This window comes from Gymnodraco acuticeps, unplaced genomic scaffold, assembly GCF_902827175.1.
Source record: "Gymnodraco acuticeps unplaced genomic scaffold, fGymAcu1.1, whole genome shotgun sequence".
In the NCBI taxonomy this organism is placed as follows: domain Eukaryota; kingdom Metazoa; phylum Chordata; class Actinopteri; order Perciformes; family Bathydraconidae; genus Gymnodraco; species Gymnodraco acuticeps.
The window spans coordinates 2,391,498-2,397,530 of NW_022992250.1; the positions used below are offsets into that span (position 1 = coordinate 2,391,498).

Genomic DNA, 6,033 nt, shown 5'->3' on the forward strand with positions numbered 1-6,033 from the left:
GGGGCGTGGCCTTCGACTGAAATACACATTTCGATCGCTTCGTCTGTCGTTTACATAAATCTTTTGGTATATTTGGCTCGGTAGGAAGACTTTGATGCACATTCAGTACCAGTGTGTGAGGTTGTGGTTACGATGGAGATATCCGGACGCGAACAGCAGGGACTACAAAAAGAAAAACGAGTTGACTGGGGATGTCTGTTCAAAACGTTGCAAGCTCCAATAAATCATTTAAACCAGCTATTGTTGCCAGACTTATTACTGAATATCGTTCTTAATGTGATACCAAGTCCATCTGAGACATGTGTACACCTTCAGACAGCCTCCAAGTGAAGCACACGTGGTGTACTCATAGTTTGAAAGCAGCGTGGAGAAGTCTTCAGCTGTGAACTGTAAACTGTGATCCTCTCAGGTAAACATCCGCCCAGGGAAACATTTGACCCGCCCAGGTTAAACTGTGTTACGACTTCTGTGGCTATCTACCAGCGATCATGTGTAATATGAAAGACTACACACACATTTATCCCTTATAAAAACAGTATTCTGCAGCACTCATCCAGATAAGATGTGACTGTTAACTCGTTTTGCAAAGATAGCAGCAGAAATGTCATTGCTGCATGTGCAGGTACTTAGACTTTAAAATGCTGATGGGTCATTAATGTTGGTCTCGGCAAACAATATTAGGAATCCTCTATTCAAACATAATATTCAGTGTGCATCGACATGAAAATAACAAAAAAGTTCATGCTGGACTCAAACCCGAGTCCCAACAGCAAAAATCACTCGGGCCATGGTGCGCCACGGATCTACAGAAAGTATTACACCACCACACTTTAATGTGTTGGATGAACTTTGTTAAAAAGTTCCAGAAAGATGCAACCCGACCATCATTTATAATGTGAGCGAATGTATCTACACTTATAATATACATATTATAGTAGGCATTTGGATAAAAGCGTCAGGTAAATGGAATGTCATGTAATGTAATTGACGTGAGTGTTTTGAACACACTTATTTCATTTATGATTCTCCATAAGGTGCCATGTTGAGTTGTGCCGCACGCAGGGCTTGCGTGATTGTTGCTGTTGGGACTCGGGTTTGAGTCCAGCATGAACTTTTTTGTTATTTTCATGTCGATGCACACTGAATTATTATGTTTGAATAGAGAATTCCTAATATTGTTTGCCGAGACCAACATAATGACCCATCAGCATTTTAAAGTCTACCTGCACATGCAGCAATTACATTTCTGCTGCTATCTTTGCAAAACGAGTTAACAGTCACATCTTATCTGGATGAGTGCTGCAGAATACTGTTTTTATAAGGGATACATGTGTGTGTAGTCTTTCATATTACACATGATCGCTGGTAGATAGCCACAGAAGTCGTAACACAGTTTAACCTGGGCGGGTCCCATTTTTCCCTGGGCGGATGTTTAGCTGAGAGGATCACAGTTTACAGTTCACAGCTGAAGACTTCTCCACGCTGCTTTCAAACTATGAGTACACCACGTGTGCTTCACTGGGAGGCTGTCTGAAGGTGTACACAGGTCTCAGATGGACTTGGTATCACATTAAGAACGATATTCAGTAATAAGTCTGGCAACAATAGCTGGTTTAAATGATTTATTGGAGTTTGCAACGTTTTGAACAGACATCCCCAGTCAACTCGTTTTTCTCTTTGTAGTCCCTGCTGTTCGCGTCCGGATATCTCCATCGTAACCACAACCTCACACAGTCCGACGGAATGTGCATCGAAGTCTTCCTACCGAGCCAAATATACCAAAAGATGTATGTAAACGACAGAAGAAGCGATCGAAATGTGTATTTCAGTCGAAGGCCACGCTCCCCACCTCTGTAAACCAGTTGATCGGGGAACCAGTTAATCCGGAACACCGGCTACTATCCAGCTGTGAGCAGAGTCGGGGTCTGCAAGGCAAGGCGCAGGGCAAAGGCATATTTTTCTGTGACAATTTTGGTGATGTCTTACCATTGTTACCTAACTAACCACACTTTACAAATCTATCAAGTTTTAGATCATATATCATTTATGATATGATGAGTCGGTTTACTCATCATATCAATGTGTTTTTATTGGAACTACTTTCTACCAAATAAATAGTGCCAATAAGAAAGTGTGTCAAGCGTGAGCTGTGGTGATGGTTCAGACTGAGTAAGGGGCAATATGTTATTATTTATAACTACTTTTCTAGCAAATAAGTAGTCCCAATAGAAAAAGTGTCAACCTTTAGCTGTGGTGATGTTTCAGAGTAAGGGGCAATATGTTTTTATTGGAACTACTTTCTACCAAAGAAATAGTCCCAACTAATAGGTGTGTCAACCGTTAGCTGTGGTGATGGTTCAGAGTAAGGGGCAATATGTTTTTATTGGAACTACTTTCTACCAAAGAAATAGTCCCAACTAAAACGTGTGTCAACCTTGAGCTGTGGTAATGGTTCAGAGTAAGAGGACACTGGCTTTTGAAAGACATGTTGCTGACGATTTTATATTTAGCACACTAGACATAGGCTTTGTCCACCCTTGTCAAATGCCACAATATATCACTATACACACATCCCCAGAATAAAAGGTTGCATCCACAGTAGGCAAATGTTGCCCTGCAGTGATTTATGTGTAGTATAATGGCAGTAATGGAAAATGGCAGCCATTAGGTTGGGCATACATGGAGGGCACAAAATAGAGGGATGTCATAAATCTGTCAGCAGTAATTGGGCTATAAGGCAGGTGACATGCACTCTAAAGAGACTGATGTCTTGCTAGATTGCTAGAACTGCTTTATTAAGTTGTGTGAGTCTCCATCTGATGCTTCCCCCTTCCATTTATACATTTCATTTGCCTTGAGTTCCCGAGTCTGGTTGTGTCTTTTTATTCTAATTATTGAAGCCATGCTTATCTAAATGTCTGGGTGATTTACATGTACATCTCTTTATTTATCAAAACCTTATTTATATGAGGCTTCAGTGTTTGCATACCAGAACAAGTTTAGCAAGAGATGGTGTGTTTGACTACCCTTGCACATGCAAAATGTGTGTGTGTCTGTTGCTTATGTAAACTAATGCTTATGTAAACTAATGCATGCTTCTTCAAGCCTGTCTGTCTCTTTATGTTAACATATGGCTCACGCTCTGTGATCAGTAACACCGGTATGAATGAGCTCATACCAGATTGAAATGAACATCTTTGCAACACAGCATTCTGGTGATAAATTACTCGGTCTTTCTGCCACGTTGGGATGTTTAGTCATGTCTGGGACACATTTAGAAAATGGTTGTTCTGAAGGAAAACAACCATCTTTTATATTTTAAGCTGCACTTTGTAGCTGCAGATGTTTAAGCTTTCATAGCATCTGAAACAAGTTGTCCTTAATGTCAACCACATAATGGCCAGCAGGAATCTTGGACCTACACCTGGAAATCATTTGAACCCTTTACTATATTTAGAGATTTTTCTTGAACCGTGTCCTCCCTGATATTTTATAGGGGTACACATTCATTTGGTATAGCTTTTGTCCAGAGCAAAACTATATGTTGTGTAGTTCACAGCTAAGGTGATGTTGGACATTTTCACTTATGATGTGTCAGATTTGGGACAGTGATCTTTTTTTTAATGCTGGCTGTATGAAGTTGCAGAATTGCTACAAAACAAAAAAACTGACACTAAGCAGAGACCCACCACTAATCTGCTGGCTCATCAAATAATTAATACAAAATGCACTATCCTGTCCGCAAAGCCAAAGATCTTGAATATATAATGATCTGTAACAGGTTTTTATTGAAGTAAGAAGAGTTTAGTGTAATTGCAATGACACGTTTCAAGTTTGAATTGTGATTCTTTTTCTTTGCTAGTGATGCAAGTTGAATCTCTCAGAATTGTCTGAGCATGTTCACAGCCTGTGGATATTAAGTTTGCACGTATGTGGTGTGTTATATAAAATATGCAATCTGCACACTAGTGTTGGCAGGACTTTGTGTGCCCATATTTTGTCTATGCCTGTGCCCGTTGGGTACATGCCAGCCCTTCCTGCTGATTAACATCGGTCAGAAAAATGCCTGTTTAGGATCAACCGTCTATGCTTTATCTTAGTGCAACACTTGTGGAAGAGTTGGCAACCATCTCCTCTCAACTATGATGACTTAGGTTTTATGGCACGCAACTGCTTTCTTAATCCTGACTGTAGTTTTAATAAAATACTTGACATACCTGCTGGTCTTTGCTGAATGTAATGAAGTAACAATGTGAAGTGCTATGATGCCTTTGGGAGCAAGAAAAGCCACCAGGCTAAGTGAGTTGGAATCCTTGGTTTGAAAGTGTGTCTTTGTTGGCTCTGTTAAATGGAACTGAGATACATAGTTCTATTATGCTCTGGGAATTAGCTTTTAGTTGCATAGGTCAACATGTGATCTGTTTACAATTGAACATTTTACATGATGATTTTTCCAGTACCTTCATTGTCATTGTCTTCTTTATCCCAATCCACCCAACTATCCAATTACTACATTTTAAATATGTTCGGAAGATGTGATTATAAAAAGCCAAGTTGAGTTGACACATTTCCTACAATAATTCAAGGCTTTAAAAAGTCTGAAAGAGTTGTTAGCAGTGGTCCATTTGTCTCGGTTGTCTTGCTGATGCTCTCTTACTCACATCAGTATTTGCTATTATTTGGTTTTGATATTGAATTATACTCTTCAAACTCTCCAGGAATAAAAAGGATGAGAAAAGATCAGTTTTATGTTTCAGCTGTTTTCCGACATCTTGACATAAGTTATATCTGCTTTCCCCCAAACCGGAAAAAATGTTTTTTACATATCCCCCGATTGGCGGTTGTGTAACCCAGGCAGCTGTTGGTGGTACCAGCCAGGACCTTCTCTCTCAGAGTGATAAACGAAACAGGAAAGAAGATGAGTTCAACTGCAGATGTTGGAAAGATTACTGTCAAAGTAAGCACTTGCTCCTCAGAAACCCCTGCTCCAGTGCAGACCTTGGATCCTCCCTGCTTTGCCAGAGAGCTACTGTGGTTTCTTATCTCTCATGTGGAGCCACACCCCCATTCTAAAGCAACTTGAACCCAGTATTTGACTTGTGGGTGGTGGTCATCATTACGCACTAAGTATGGAGAATGGGTACGTTTCTTTCCTCCAGTAAGGTTGTGTTTAAGATCATTTAACTGACCTCCATGGTTTTATTTTGGAGAAACTGTGGAAAGATCCTTGTTGCCTTTGAGCTTAAGAACACAGCTCTGCAGCACAGAAGGACGTGTTGTACTGTCCATATTAAAAATACAGCTGTCTGGGCCTGTCCTCCTGGGACCCGTCATATAATATCCTCGCTGTCCTCATTGCTGTTTCTTACATTTGCCAGGCCAGGGGTCAGGAGTGTGGAACGTGGGGTTGTCCATGGAACTGGCCTTTTTCCAGGAATGTGGCAGGGGTGTTGCAGTCTTCAACGACAGGCTGGCTGTGTTTGGGCTGAGCCATCACACAGGCTGTAAATGACAAGGAGAGAGATTTGGTCCTGTCATTTGTACTTTAGGAACACGGTAATACTTTTCTGGGCTGGTACTCATTTACCAAACCGAAAGCACTCATTGGTAAGACACTGACAGGCCCACTTAATGAGCGGCATGTATCGGCCGGCCGGCGACGAAAGTATGTTACTTAACAAAAAACCCTATGCATTTTATGTTATTTTCGACAATTATTCATATAGTAATCACATTACCTGAGCCCTTGAGTTGCCTAGAGCAAAGTAGTTACAGCATATATTTAGTGATTTTAATGTTAACAGATCATTGATGCAATAACATTTTGACCCAATTTGCCCCCTCACTCCCATTGCTCCGCGGGCGCTGTACAATAGCTGCCCACTGCTCCTAGTACTAGACTCCTGGTACTAGGATGGTTAAAGCAGAGAACACATTTCACTGTGTGTGCTGTGTGCTCTGCATGTGTGACCATTAAAGAGGGTTTCATCCCTCCCAATCTCTTCTTCTTCTTCTTCTTCTTTCTTCTTCTTT

General features: G+C 40.9%; 1 protein-coding gene across 6 annotated transcripts in view; it reads left to right on the forward strand.

Annotated features, from left to right (window-relative positions):
• p4ha2 (procollagen-proline, 2-oxoglutarate 4-dioxygenase (proline 4-hydroxylase), alpha polypeptide 2) overlaps positions 1 to 6,033 on the forward strand; it is a 39,915-nt gene that overhangs the window by 728 nt on the left and 33,154 nt on the right. The gene's annotated exons all lie outside the window — the stretch shown is intronic.